Here is a 16398-nt window from a genome sequence, read left to right as displayed (position 1 = left end):
CGGTAACAAACTGCTCTGAAATGGAATGGCGAGTCATTGAGCAACACACCGCTATGAAATGGAGCAACGAGACACTCAGTAACAAACTGCTCTAAAATGAACTAACGATTCACTCAATAACAATCAGCTCTGACATGATCTCGCTATTCACTCAGTAACAAACCTCTCTGTATTTTACTAGTGAGCCACTCAGTAACAAACCTCTCTGAAGTGGATTGGCGGGCCTCTCAGTAACAAACCGGTATGAAATTGTCTAGCTAGTCACTCAGTAACAAACCGCTCTGAAATGAACTAGCGAAACAAAGTAACAAACTGCTCTGAAATGGATTGGCGAGTCATTGAGTAACTAACAGCTCTGAAATGGAGCAACGAGACACTCAGTAAAAAAACGCTCTAAAATGAACTAGCGAGTCACTCAGTAACAAACAGCACTGAAATGCTCTCGCTATTCACTCAGTAACAAACCTCTCTCTATTTTACTAGTGTGCCACTCAGTAACAAACCAGTCTGAAATGGACTAGCAAGTCAATCAGTAACAATCCGCTCTGAAATTGACTTGTGAGTCACTGAGTAACAAACCGCTCTGAAATGGACTTGCGAGTCACGCAGTGACAATCCGCTCTGAAATGGATTAGCTTGTCACTCAATATAAAACAGCTCTGAAATGGACTAGCGAGTCACTCAGTAACAAACCGCTCTGAAATGGACTAGCGAGCCCATCAGTAACGAAACGTTCTGAAAAGGACTAGCGAGTCACTCAGTAACAAACCACACTGAAATCGACTAGCAAGTCACTAAGTAACAAACCGCTCTGAAATGGACTCGCGAACCATTCAGAAACAAACCGCTCTCAAATGGGCAAGCGAGTCACTCAGTAAAAACTGCTCTGAAATGAACTGGCGAGTCACTCAGTAACAATCCGCTCCAAAATGGTCTAGCAAGTCACTGATTAACAACGCACTCAGTAATGGCCTAGCTAGCCACTCAGTAACAAATCGGTATTAAATGGATCATGGAGTCAATCAGTGACAAACCGCTATTCTCTCAGAAACAAACCGATCTGAAATGGATTAGCGAGTCACTCAGTAAGAAACCGCTCTGAAATGGACTTGCAAGTCACTGATTAACAATCCGCTCTAAAATGGACTAGTGAGTCACTCAGTAACAAACAGCTCTGAACTGCTCTCGCGAATCACTCAGTAACAAACCTCTCTGTACTTTACTAGCGAGCCACGCAGTAACAAATCACGCTTAAATGGACTAGCGAGTCATTAAGTAACAAACCGCTCTGAAATGGACTAGCGAGTCACTCAGTAAAAAAGCGCTCTGAAATGGATTGGCGAGTCACTCAGTAACAAACCGCCCTGAAATGGAATAGCGAATCACTAAGTAACAAACCTCTCTGCACTGTAAGAGCGAGCCACTCAGTAACAAACCGCTCTGAAACGGACTAGCGAGTAGCAAACCATACTGAAATAGACTAGCGAGACACGAAGTAACAAACTTCTGTGAAATCGGCTCGCGAGCCATTCAGCAACAAACTTCTCTCAAATTGACAAGCGAGACACTCAATAACAAACTGCTCTGAAATAGACTGGCGAGTCACTCAGTAACAATACGCTCTGAAATGGTCTAGCTAGTCACTCAGCAACAAACCGATCTGAAATGGATTGGCGAGTCATTCAGTAACAAACCGCTCTGAAATGGACTAACGAGCCACTCAGTAACAAACCGGGATGAAATTGACCAGGGAGACACTCAGTAACAAACTGCTCTGAAAAGGACTGGCGAGTCATTGAGTAACAAATCTCTCTGAAATGGAGCAACGAGACACTCGGTAACAAACTGCCCTAAAATGAACTAACGATTCACTCAGTAACAAACAGCTCTGAAATGATCTCGCTATTCACTCAGTAACAAACCTCTCTGTATTTTCCTTGTGAGCCACTCAGTAACAAACCACTCTGAAATGGACTAGCAAGTCAATCAGTAACAATCCTCTCTGTACTGGACTATCGAGCCATTCAGTAACAAACCGTTATGAAATGGACAAGTGAGACAATCAGTTACAAACAGCTCTGAATTGGACTAGCGAGTCACTCAGTAACAAACCGCTCTGAAATGGATTGGCGAGTCATTCAGTAACAAACCGCTCTGAAATGGACTAACGAGTCACTCAGTAACAAACCGGGATGAAATTGACCAGGGAGACACTCAGTAACAAACTGCTCTGAAAAGGACTGGCGAGTCACTCACTAACAAATCGCTATGAAATTGTCTAGCTAGTCACTCAGTAACAAACCGCTCTGAAATGAACTAGCGAAACACTCAGTAACAAACTGCTCTGAAATGGATTGGCGAGTCATTGAGTAACTAACAGCTCTGAAATGAAGCAACGAGACACTCAGTAAAAAAACGCTCTAAAATGAACTAGCGAGTCACTCAGTAACAAACAGCACTGAAATGCTCTCGCTATTCACTCAGTAACAAACCTCTCTGTATTTTACTAGTGAGCCACTCAGTAACAAACCATTCTGAAATGGACTAGCAAGTCAATCAGTAACAATCCGCTCTGAAATTGACTTGCGAGTCACTGAGTAACAATCCGCTTTGAAATGGACTAGCGAGTCACTCAGTAACAAACCGCTCTGAAATGGACAAGCGAATCACTCAGTAACAAACCTCTCTTAACTGGACCTGCGAGCCACTCAGTAACAAATCGTATGAAACGGACCAGCGAGACAGTCAGTAAAAAATGCTCTGAAATGGACTTGCGAGTCACTCAGTGACAATCCGCTCTGAAATGGACTAGCGAGTCAATCAGTATCAAACCGCTCTGAAATGGACCAGCGACTCACACAGTATCAAACAGCTCTGGAGTGCCGCCGCTAGTCACTCAGTAACAAACCTCTCTGAACTGGACTATCGAGCCATTCAGTAACAAACCGTTATGAAATGGACAAGTGAGACAATCAGTTACAAACAGCTCTGAATTGGACTAGCGTGTCACTGAGTAAAAATTCCTTCTGAAATGGACTGGCGAGTCACTCAGTAACAAATCGCTCTGAAATGGACTAGTGAGTCACTCAGTATCAAACAGCTCTGAAATGCCCTCGCTAGTCACTCAGTAACAAACCTCTCTGAACTGGACTAGCGGGCCTCTCAGTAACAAACCGGTATGAAATTGACCAGCGAGACACTCAGTAACAAACCGCTCTGAAATGGACTGGCGACTCACTCAGTAATAAACAGCTAGGAAATGGTCTCGCTTGTCACTCAGTAACAAACCGCTCTGAAATGGACTAGCGAATCACTCAGTGACAAACCTCTCTGAACTGAACTAGCGTGCTTCTCAGTAACAAACCGGTATGAAATTGACCAGCGAGACACTCAGTCACAAACCGCTGTGAAAAAGGACTAGCGAACCACTCAGTAACAAACCGCTCTGAAATTGTCTAGCTAGTCACTCAGTAACATACCGCTCTGAAATGAACTAGCGAAACACTTAGTAACAAACTGCTCTGAAATGGATTGGCGAGTCATTGAGTAACAAATCTCTCTGAAATGGAGCAACGAGACACTCAGTAACAAACTGCCCTAAAATGAACTAACGATTCACTCAGTAACAAACAGCTCTGAAATGCTCTCGCTATTCACTCAGTAACAAACCTCCCTGTATTTTACTGGTGAGCCACTCAGTAACAAACCACTCTAAAATGGACTAGCAAGTCAATCAGTGACAAACCGCTCTGAAATGGACTAGCGAGTCACGCAGTAACAAACCACTCTGAAATGGATTAGCGAGCCCATCAGTAACAAACCGCTCTGAAATGGACTAGCGAGTCACTCAGTAACAAACCTCTCTGAACTGGACCTGCGAGCCACGCAGTAACGAACCACGCTGAAATGGACTAGCGCGTCAATCAGTAACAATCCGCTCTGAAATTGACTTGCGAGTCACTGAGCAACAATCCGCTCTAAAATGGACTAGCGAGTCATTCAGTAACAAACCGCTCTGAAATGGACTAGCGAATCACACAGTAACAAACCTCTCTGAACTGGATCTGCGAGCCACTTAGTAACAAACTGTATGAAATGGAGCAGCGAGACACTCAGTGACAATTCGCTCTGAAATGGACGAGCGAGTCACTGAGTAACAGTCCATTCTGAAATGGACAAGCGAGTCACTCAGTAACAAACCGCTCTGAAATGGACTAGAGAGCCACTCAGTAACAAACCGCTCTGAATTGGTCTAGCTAGTCACTGAGTAACAACCCGCTCTGAAATGGACTAGCGAGTCACTAAGTAACAAACCGCTCTGAAATAGACTAGCAAGCCACTCAGTAAGAAACGGATATTAAGTAGACCAGCGAGACACTCTGTAACAAATCAGTAAGAAACTTCTGTGAAATGAACTAGCGAGCCACTCAGTAACAAACCGGTCTGAAATGGACCAGCGACACATTCAGTAACAAACCACACTAAAATGGAATAGCGAGTCACTCAGTAAAAAACCGGTATTAAATTGACCAGCGAGTCAATCAGTAACAAATCACTCTTAAATAGACTAGCGAGTCACTAAGGAACAAACCGCTCTGTAATGGAATAGCGAGCCATTCAGTAAAAAACCGGTATTAAATTGAACAGCGAGTCGATCAGTAACAAACCACTCTGAAATGGACTAGCTAGTCACTAACTAACAAATCGCTCTGAAATGGACTTGCGAGTCACTCAGTGACAATTCGCTCTGAAATGGACTCGCGAGTCACTCAGTATGAAACCGCTCTAAAATTGTCATTCAGTAACAAACCACTCTGAAATTGTCTAGCTAGTCACTCAGCAACAAACCGCTCTGAAATGAACTAGCGAAACATTCGGTAACAAACTGCTCTGAAATGGAATGGCGAGTCATTGAGCAACACACCGCTATGAAATGGAGTAACGAGACACTCAGTAACACACCGCTCTAAAATGAACTAGCGAGTCACTCAGTAACAAACAGCTCTGAAATGCTCTCGCTATTCACTCAGTAACAAACCGCTTTGTATTTTACTAGTGAGCCACTCAGTAACAAACCACTCTGAAATGGACTAGCGGGCCACTCAGTAACAATCCGCTCTGAAATGGACGAGCGAGTCACTGACTAACAAACCGCTCTGAAATGAACTAGCGAAACACTCAGTAACAAAAGGCTCTGAACTGGAATGGCGAGTCATTGAGTAACACACCGCTATGAAATGGAGTAACGAAACACTTAGTAACAAACCGGTATGAAATGGACCAGCGAGACACTCAGTAACAAGCCGCTCTGAAATGGCCTAGCTAGGCTCTCAGTAAAAAACCTGCTTTGAAATGGATTGGCGAATCAATCAGTAACAAAGCTCTCTGAAATGAACTAGCGAGCCACTCAGTTGCAAACCGCTCTGAAATGGACCATGGAGTCACACAGTCACAAACCGCTCTGAAATGGTCTAGCTATTCTCTCAGTAACAAACCGATCTGTAATGGGCTAGCGAGTCACTCAGTAACAAATCTCTCTGTACTTTACTAGCGAGCCACGAGGTAAAGAACCACGATGTAATGCACTAGCGAGTCAATCAGTAAAAATCCGCTCTGAAATGGACTTGCGAGTCACTGAGTAACAATGCGCTCTGAAATGGACCAGCGAGACACTCAGTCACAAACCGCTCTGAAATGGACTTGCGAGTCACTCAGTGACAGACCGCTCTTAAACGGACTAGCGAGTCACTCAGTAACAAACCGCTCTGAAATGGAGTAGCTAATCACTACGTAACAAACCTGTCTGTACTGTACTAGTGAGCCACTCAGTAACAATCCGCTCTGAAATGGAATAGCAAGTCACTCAGTAACAAAGAGCTCTGAAATGGACTAGCGAGTCATTCAGTAACAATCCGCTCTGAAATAGGCTAGCATGTCACTGAGTAATGGACAAGCGAGTCACTCAGTAACAAACCGCTCCGAAATGGACTGGCGAGTCACTCAGTAACAAACAGCTCTGAAATGAACTAGCGAAACACTCAGTAACATACTGCTCTGAAATGGATTGGCGAGTCATTGAGTAACAAACCGCTCTGAAATGAAGCAACGAGACTATCTCTAAAATGGACTAGCGAGTCACTCAGTAACAATCCGCTCTGAAATGGACTTGCGAGTCACTGAGTAAATATCTGTTCTGAAATGGACAAGCGAGTCACTCAGTAAAAAACCGCTCTGAAATGGACTCGCGAGCCATTCAGTAAAAAATCGGTAATAAATGGATCAGCGAGTCACTCAGTAACAAACTGCTCTAAAATGGAACAGTGAGTCACTCAGTAACAAACCGCTATGAAATGGACTAGTGAATCACTCAGTAACAAAGCTCTCTGAACTTGACTAGCCAACCACTCAGTAACAAACCGCTCTGAACTGGACTATCGAGCCACTCAGTAACAAACCGGTATGAAATGGGCAAGTGAGACAATCAGTAACAAACCGCTCTGAAATGGTCTAGCGAGTCACTCAGTAACAATCCGCTCTGAAATGAACAAGCATGTCACTGATTAAAAATCCCTTCTAAAATGTGCTGGCGAGTCACTAAGTAGCAAACCGCTCTGAAATGGACTAGCGAATCACTCAGTAAAAAACCGTTCTGAAATGGACTGGCGAGTCACTCAGTATCAAAATGCTCTGAAATGGACCAGAGAGACACAGTAAGAAACCATTCTGAAATGGACCAGGGAGTCACTCAGTAACAAACGGCTCTGAAATGGTAAAGCTAGTCTCTCAGTAAAAAACCGCTCTGAAATGGACTTGCGAGTCAATCAGTAAGAAACGTCTCTGAAATGAACCAGCGAGACACTCAGTATTAAACCGCTCTAAAATGGACTAGCGAGGCACTCAGTAACAATCCGCCCTGAAATGGACTTGCGAGTCAGAGTAACAATCCGCTCTAAAATGGACTATCGAATCACTCAGCAACAAACCGCTCTGAAATGGACTAGCGAGTCACTCAGTAACAAACCGCTCTGAAATGGGCTAACGAGTCACTCAGTAACAAACCGCTCTGAAATGGACTAGCGAGCCACTCAGTAACAAACCAATATGAAATGGACCAGCGACACACTCAGTAACACAACGACCTGAAAAGGACTAGCGAGTCACTCAGTAACAATCTGCTCTAAAATGAACTGGCTAGTCACTCAGTAATAAATTGCCCTGAAATGGACTAGCGAGTCACTCAGTAACAAACCGCTCTGTAATGGAGTAGCGAGTCACTCAGTAACAAACCGATCTGAAATGGACTACCGAGTCACTGAGTAACAATCCACTGCAAAATGGACTATCGAATCACTCAGCAACAAACCGCTCTGAAATGGACTAGCGAGTCACTCAGTAACAACCCGTATTAAATTGACCAGCGAGAAACTCGGTAACAAACAGCAATGACTTGAAGTAAAAATCACTCAGTAATAAACCGCTCTGAAATGAACCGTGGAGTCACTCAGTCGCAAACAGCTAGGAAATGGTCTCGCTTGCCACTCAGTAACAAACCGCTCTGAAATGGACTAGAGAATCACTTAGTGACAAACCTCTCTGAAATGGACTAGCGAGCCATTCAGTAACAAACTGCTCTGAAATGGACTAGCGAGTCACTCAGTAACAATCTGCTCTAAAATGAACTGGCGAGTCACTCAGTAAAAAATTGCTCCTAAATGGATTGCGAGTAACTCAGTATCAAACCGCTCTGAAATGGACTAGCGAGTCACTCAGTAAAAAATCGTTCTGAAATGGACTGGCGTGTCACTCAGTTTCGAAATGCTCTGAAATGGACCAGACAGACACTCAGTAACAAACCGGTATGAAATGGACCAGCGACACACTCAGTAACAAACTGCTCTGAAATGAACTAGCGAGTCACTCAGTAACAAACTGTTCTGAAATGGACGAGCGAGTCACTCAGTAAAAAACCGCTCTGAAATGGACTAGCGAGTCAATCAGTAAGAAACTTCTCAGAAATGAACCAGCGAGCCACTCAGTAACAAACAGCTCTGAAATGAACTAGCGAACCACTCAGTAACAAACAGCTCTGAAATGTTCTCCCTATTCACTCAGTAACAAACCTCTCTGTATTTTGCTAGCGAGCCACTCAGTAACAAACCACTCTGAAATGGACTAGCGAATCACTCAGTTACAAACCTCTCTGAACTGGACCAGCGAACCACTCAGTGACAAACCGCTCTGAAATGGAGTTAGCGAGTCACTCAGTAACAAACTGCTCTGAAATGGACGAGCGAGTCACTCAGTAAAAAACCGCTCTGTAATGGACTAGCGAGCTATTCAGTAAAAAACCGGTATTAAATTGACCATCGAATCACTCAGTTACAAACCACACTGAAATAGACTAGCGAGTCACTAAGTAACAAACCGCTCTGAAATGGACTCGCGAGCCATTCAGTAAAAAATCGGTATTAAATGGATCAGCGAGTCACTCAGTAACAAACTGCTCTAAAATGGAACAGTGAGTCATTCAGTAACAAACCGCTAGGAAATGGACCAGTGAATCACTCAGTAACAAAGCTCTCTGAACTAGACTAGCCAGCCACTCAGTAACAAACCGCTCTGAACTGGACTATCGAGCCACTCAGTAACAAACCGGTATGAAATGGGCAAGTGAGACAATCAGTAACAAACCGCTCTGAAATGGACTAGCGAGTCACTCAGTAACAATCCGCTCTGAAATGAACAAGCGTGTCACTGAGTAAAAATCCCTTCTAAAATGGGCTGGCGAGTCACTAAGTAACAAACCGCTCTGAAATGGACTAGCGAATCACTCAGTAAAAAACCGTTCTGAAATGGACTGGCGAGTCACTCAGTGTCAAAATGCTCTGAAATGGACCAGAGAGACACAGTAACAAACCATTCTGAAATGGACCAGGGAGTCACTCAGTAACAAACCGCTCTGAAATGGTAAAGCTAGTCTCTCAGTAAAAAACCGCTCTGAAATGGACTTGCGAGTGCAGTAACAAACCGCTCTGAAATTAACTAGCGAAACACTAAGTAACAAACTGCTCTGAAATGGATTGGCGAGTCAATCAGTAAGAAACGTCTCTGAAATGAACCAGCGAGCCACTCAGTTACAAACCGCTCTGAAATTAACTAGCGAAACACTAAGTAACAAACTGCTCTGAAATGGATTGGCGAGTCATTGAGTAACAAACGGCTCTGAAATGGAGCAACGAGACAATCAGTAACAAACCGCTCTAAAATGGACTAGCGAGTCACTCAGTAACAAACAGCTCTGAAATGCTCTCGCTATTCACTCAGTAACAAACCTCTCTGTATTTTACTAGCGAGCCACTGAGTAACAAACCAGTCTGAAATGGACTAGCAAGTCAATCAGTAACAATCCGCTCTGAAATGGACTTGCGAGTCACTGAGTAAATATCTGTTCTGAAATGGACAAGCGAGTCACTCAGTAAAAAACCGCTCTGAAATGGACTCGCGAGCCATTCAGTAAAAAATCGGTAATAAATGGATCAGCGAGTCACTCAGTAACAAACTGCTCTAAAATGGAACAGTGAGTCACTCAGTAACAAACCGCTATGAAATGGACTAGTGAATCACTCAGTAACAAAGCTCTCTGAACTAGACTAGCCAACCACTCAGTAACAAACCGCTCTGAACTGGACTATCGAGCCACTCAGTAACAAACCGGTATGAAATGGGCAAGTGAGACAATCAGTAACAAACCGCTCTGAAATGGTCTAGCGAGTCACTCAGTAACAATCCGCTCTGAAATGAACAAGCATGTCACTGATTAAAAATCCCTTCTAAAATGTGCTGGCGAGTCACTAAGTAGCAAACCGCTCTGAAATGGACTAGCGAATCACTCAGTAAAAAACCGTTCTGAAATGGACTGGCGAGTCACTCAGTATCAAAATGCTCTGAAATGGAGCAGAGAGACACAGTAAGAAAGCATTCTGAAATGGACCAGGGAGTCACTCAGTAACAAACCGCTCTGAAATGGTAAAGCTAGTCTCTCAGTAAAAAACCGCTCTGAAATGGACTTGCGAGTCAATCAGTAAGAAACGTCTCTGAAATGAACCAGCGAGACACTCAGTATTAAACCGCTCTAAAATGGACTAGCGAGGCACTCAGTAACAATCCGCCCTGAAATGGACTTGCGAGTCAGAGTAACAATCCGCTCTAAAATGGATTATCGAATCACTCAGCAACAAACCGCTCTGAAATGGACTAGCGAGTCACTCAGTAACAAACCGCTCTGAAATGGACTAGCGAGTCATTCAGTAACAATCTGCTCTACAATGAAGTGCCGAGTCACTCAGTAAAAAACTGCTCTGAAATGGGCTAACGAGTCACTCAGTAACAAACCGCTCTGAAATGGACTAGCGAGCCACTCAGTAACAAACCAATATGAAATGGACCAGCGACACACTCAGTAACACAACGACCTGAAAAGGACTAGCGAGTCACTCAGTAACAATCTGCTCTAAAATGAACTGGCTAGTCACTCAGTAATAAATTGCCCTGAAATGGACTAGCGAGTCACTCAGTAACAAACCGCTCTGTAATGGAGTAGCGAGTCACTCAGTAACAAACCGATCTGAAATGGACTACCGAGTCACTGAGTAACAATCCACTGCAAAATGGACTATCGAATCACTCAGCAACAAACCGCTCTGAAATGGACTAGCGAGTCACTCAGTAACAACCCGTATTAAATTGACCAGCGAGAAACTCGGTAACAAACAGCAATGACGTGAAGTAAAAATCACTCAGTAATAAACCGCTCTGAAATGAACCGTGGAGTCACTCAGTCGCAAACAGCTAGGAAATGGTCTCGCTTGCCACTCAGTAACAAACCGCTCTGAAATGGACTAGTGAATCACTTAGTGACAAACCTCTCTGAACTGGACTAGCGGGCCTCTCAGTAACAAATCACTCTGAAATGCATTGGCGTTTCACTCAGTAACAAAACGCTCTGAAATGGACTAGCGAGCCTCTCAGTAACAAACCGGTTTGAAATTGACCAGTGACACACTCAGTTAACAAACCGCTCTGAAATGGACTAGCGAGCCATTCAGTAACAAACTGCTCTGAAATGGACTAGCGAGTCACTCAGTAACAATCTGCTCTAAAATGAACTGGCGAGTCACTCAGTAAAAAATTGCTCCTAAATGGATTGCGAGTAACTCAGTATCAAACCGCTCTGAAATGGACTAGCGAGTCACTCAGTAAAAAATCGTTCTGAAATGGACTGGCGTGTCACTCAGTTTCGAAATGCTCTGAAATGGACCAGACAGACACTCAGTAACAAACCGGTATGAAATGGACCAGCGACACACTCAGTAACAAACTGCTCTGAAATGAACTAGCGAGTCACTCAGTAACAAACTGTTCTGAAATGGACGAGCGAGTCACTCAGTAAAAAACCGCTCTGAAATGGACTAGCGAGTCAATCAGTAAGAAACTTCTCAGAAATGAACCAGCGAGCCACTCAGTAACAAACAGCTCTGAAATGAACTAGCGAACCACTCAGTAACAAACAGCTCTGAAATGTTCTCCCTATTCACTCAGTAACAAACCTCTCTGTATTTTGCTAGCGAGCCACTCAGTAACAAACCACTCTGAAATGGACTAGCGAATCACTCAGTTACAAACCTCTCTGAACTGGACCAGCGAACCACTCAGTGACAAACCGCTCTGAAATGGAGTTAGCGAGTCACTCAGTAACAAACTGCTCTGAAATGGACGAGCGAGTCACTCAGTAAAAAACCGCTCTGTAATGGACTAGCGAGCTATTCAGTAAAAAACCGGTATTAAATTGACCATCGAATCACTCAGTTACAAACCACACTGAAATAGACTAGCGAGTCACTAAGTAACAAACCGCTCTGAAATGGACTCGCGAGCCATTCAGTAAAAAATCGGTATTAAATGGATCAGCGAGTCACTCAGTAACAAACTGCTCTAAAATGGAACAGTGAGTCATTCAGTAACAAACCGCTAGGAAATGGACCAGTGAATCACTCAGTAACAAAGCTCTCTGAACTAGACTAGCCAGCCACTCAGTAACAAACCGCTCTGAACTGGACTATCGAGCCACTCAGTAACAAACCGGTATGAAATGGGCAAGTGAGACAATCAGTAACAAACCGCTCTGAAATGGACTAGCGAGTCACTCAGTAACAATCCGCTCTGAAATGAACAAGCGTGTCACTGAGTAAAAATCCCTTCTAAAATGGGCTGGCGAGTCACTAAGTAACAAACCGCTCTGAAATGGACTAGCGAATCACTCAGTAAAAAACCGTTCTGAAATGGACTGGCGAGTCACTCAGTGTCAAAATGCTCTGAAATGGACCAGAGAGACACAGTAACAAACCATTCTGAAATGGACCAGGGAGTCACTCAGTAACAAACCGCTCTGAAATGGTAAAGCTAGTCTCTCAGTAAAAAACCGCTCTGAAATGGACTTGCGAGTGCAGTAACAAACCGCTCTGAAATTAACTAGCGAAACACTAAGTAACAAACTGCTCTGAAATGGATTGGCGAGTCAATCAGTAAGAAACGTCTCTGAAATGAACCAGCGAGCCACTCAGTTACAAACCGCTCTGAAATTAACTAGCGAAACACTAAGTAACAAACTGCTCTGAAATGGATTGGCGAGTCATTGAGTAACAAACGGCTCTGAAATGGAGCAACGAGACAATCAGTAACAAACCGCTCTAAAATGGACTAGCGAGTCACTCAGTAACAAACAGCTCTGAAATGCTCTCGCTATTCACTCAGTAACAAACCTCTCTGTATTTTACTAGCGAGCCACTGAGTAACAAACCAGTCTGAAATGGACTAGCAAGTCAATCAGTAACAATCCGCTCTGAAATGGACTTGCGAGTCACTGAGTAAATATCTGTTCTGAAATGGACAAGCGAGTCACTCAGTAAAAAACCGCTCTGAAATGGACTCGCGAGCCATTCAGTAAAAAATCGGTAATAAATGGATCAGCGAGTCACTCAGTAACAAACTGCTCTAAAATGGAACAGTGAGTCACTCAGTAACAAACCGCTATGAAATGGACTAGTGAATCACTCAGTAACAAAGCTCTCTGAACTAGACTAGCCAACCACTCAGTAACAAACCGCTCTGAACTGGACTATCGAGCCACTCAGTAACAAACCGGTATGAAATGGGCAAGTGAGACAATCAGTAACAAACCGCTCTGAAATGGTCTAGCGAGTCACTCAGTAACAATCCGCTCTGAAATGAACAAGCATGTCACTGATTAAAAATCCCTTCTAAAATGTGCTGGCGAGTCACTAAGTAGCAAACCGCTCTGAAATGGACTAGCGAATCACTCAGTAAAAAACCGTTCTGAAATGGACTGGCGAGTCACTCAGTATCAAAATGCTCTGAAATGGAGCAGAGAGACACAGTAAGAAAGCATTCTGAAATGGACCAGGGAGTCACTCAGTAACAAACCGCTCTGAAATGGTAAAGCTAGTCTCTCAGTAAAAAACCGCTCTGAAATGGACTTGCGAGTCAATCAGTAAGAAACGTCTCTGAAATGAACCAGCGAGACACTCAGTATTAAACCGCTCTAAAATGGACTAGCGAGGCACTCAGTAACAATCCGCCCTGAAATGGACTTGCGAGTCAGAGTAACAATCCGCTCTAAAATGGATTATCGAATCACTCAGCAACAAACCGCTCTGAAATGGACTAGCGAGTCACTCAGTAACAAACCGCTCTGAAATGGACTAGCGAGTCATTCAGTAACAATCTGCTCTACAATGAAGTGCCGAGTCACTCAGTAAAAAACTGCTCTGAAATGGGCTAACGAGTCACTCAGTAACAAACCGCTCTGAAATGGACTAGCGAGCCACTCAGTAACAAACCAATATGAAATGGACCAGCGACACACTCAGTAACACAACGACCTGAAAAGGACTAGCGAGTCACTCAGTAACAATCTGCTCTAAAATGAACTGGCTAGTCACTCAGTAATAAATTGCCCTGAAATGGACTAGCGAGTCACTCAGTAACAAACCGCTCTGTAATGGAGTAGCGAGTCACTCAGTAACAAACCGATCTGAAATGGACTACCGAGTCACTGAGTAACAATCCACTGCAAAATGGACTATCGAATCACTCAGCAACAAACCGCTCTGAAATGGACTAGCGAGTCACTCAGTAACAACCCGTATTAAATTGACCAGCGAGAAACTCGGTAACAAACAGCAATGACGTGAAGTAAAAATCACTCAGTAATAAACCGCTCTGAAATGAACCGTGGAGTCACTCAGTCGCAAACAGCTAGGAAATGGTCTCGCTTGCCACTCAGTAACAAACCGCTCTGAAATGGACTAGTGAATCACTTAGTGACAAACCTCTCTGAACTGGACTAGCGGGCCTCTCAGTAACAAATCACTCTGAAATGCATTGGCGTTTCACTCAGTAACAAAACGCTCTGAAATGGACTAGCGAGCCTCTCAGTAACAAACCGGTTTGAAATTGACCAGTGACACACTCAGTTAACAAACCGCTCTGAAATGGACTAGCGAGCCATTCAGTAACAAACTGCTCTGAAATGGACTAGCGAGTCACTCAGTAACAATCTGCTCTAAAATGAACTGGCGAGTCACTCAGTAAAAAATTGCTCCTAAATGGATTGCGAGTAACTCAGTATCAAACCGCTCTGAAATGGACTAGCGAGTCACTCAGTAAAAAATCGTTCTGAAATGGACTGGCGTGTCACTCAGTTTCGAAATGCTCTGAAATGGACCAGACAGACACTCAGTAACAAACCGGTATGAAATGGACCAGCGACACACTCAGTAACAAACTGCTCTGAAATGAACTAGCGAGTCACTCAGTAACAAACTGTTCTGAAATGGACGAGCGAGTCACTCAGTAAAAAACCGCTCTGAAATGGACTAGCGAGTCAATCAGTAAGAAACTTCTCAGAAATGAACCAGCGAGCCACTCAGTAACAAACAGCTCTGAAATGAACTAGCGAAACACTCAGTAACAAACAGCTCTGAAATGTTCTCCCTATTCACTCAGTAACAAACCTCTCTGTATTTTGCTAGCGAGCCACTCAGTAACAAACCACTCTGAAATGGACTAGCGAATCACTCAGTTACAAACCTCTCTGAACTGGACCAGCGAACCACTCAGTGACAAACCGCTCTGAAATGGAGTTAGCGAGTCACTCAGTAACAAACTGCTCTGAAATGGACGAGCGAGTCACTCAGTAAAAAACCGCTCTGTAATGGACTAGTGAGCTATTCAGTAAAAAACCGGTATTAAATTGACCATCGAATCACTCAGTTACAAACCACACTGAAATAGACTAGCGAGTCACTAAGTAACAAACCGCTCTGAAATGGACTCGCGAGCCATTCAGTAAAAAATCGGTATTAAATGGATCAGCGAGTCACTCAGTAACAAACTGCTCTAAAATGGAACAGTGAGTCATTCAGTAACAAACCGCTAGGAAATGGACCAGTGAATCACTCAGTAACAAAGCTCTCTGAACTAGACTAGCCAGCCACTCAGTAACAAACCGCTCTGAACTGGACTATCGAGCCACTCAGTAACAAACCGGTATGAAATGGGCAAGTGAGACAATCAGTAACAAACCGCTCTGAAATGGACTAGCGAGTCACTCAGTAACAATCCGCTCTGAAATGAACAAGCATGTCACTGAGTAAAAATCCCTCCTAAAATGGGCTGGCGAGTCACTAAGTAACAAACCGCTCTGAAATGGACTAGCGAATCACTCAGTAAAAAACCGTTCTGAAATGGACTGGCGAGTCACTCAGTGTCAAAATGCTCTGAAATGGACCAGAGAGACACAGTAACAAACCATTCTGAAATGGACCAGGGAGTCACTCAGTAACAAACCGCTCTGAAATGGTAAAGCTAGTCTCTCAGTAAAAAACCGCTCTGAAATGGACTTGCGAGTGCAGTAACAAACCGCTCTGAAATTAACTAGCGAAACACTAAGTAACAAACTGCTCTGAAATGGATTGGCGAGTCAATCAGTAAGAAACGTCTCTGAAATGAACCAGCGAGCCACTCAGTTACAAACCGCTCTGAAATTAACTAGCGAAACACTAAGTAACAAACTGCTCTGAAATGGATTGGCGAGTCATTGAGTAACAAACGGCTCTGAAATGGAGCAACGAGACAATCAGTAACAAACCGCTCTAAAATGGACTAGCGAGTCACTCAGTAACAAACAGCTCTGAAATGCTCTCGCTATTCACTCAGTAACAAACCTCTCTGTATTTTACTAGCGAGCCACTGAGTAACAAACCACTCTGAAATGGACTAGCAAGTCAATCAGTAACAATCCGCTCTGAAATGGACTTG

Source organism: Somniosus microcephalus, chromosome 2, assembly GCF_052327205.1.
Source record: "Somniosus microcephalus isolate GS21.2 chromosome 2, FLI_Smic_1.0, whole genome shotgun sequence".
Classification (NCBI taxonomy): domain Eukaryota; kingdom Metazoa; phylum Chordata; class Chondrichthyes; order Squaliformes; family Somniosidae; genus Somniosus; species Somniosus microcephalus.
The sequence above is the reverse complement of the archived record's forward strand: the minus strand, read 5'-3'. Positions refer to the sequence as shown.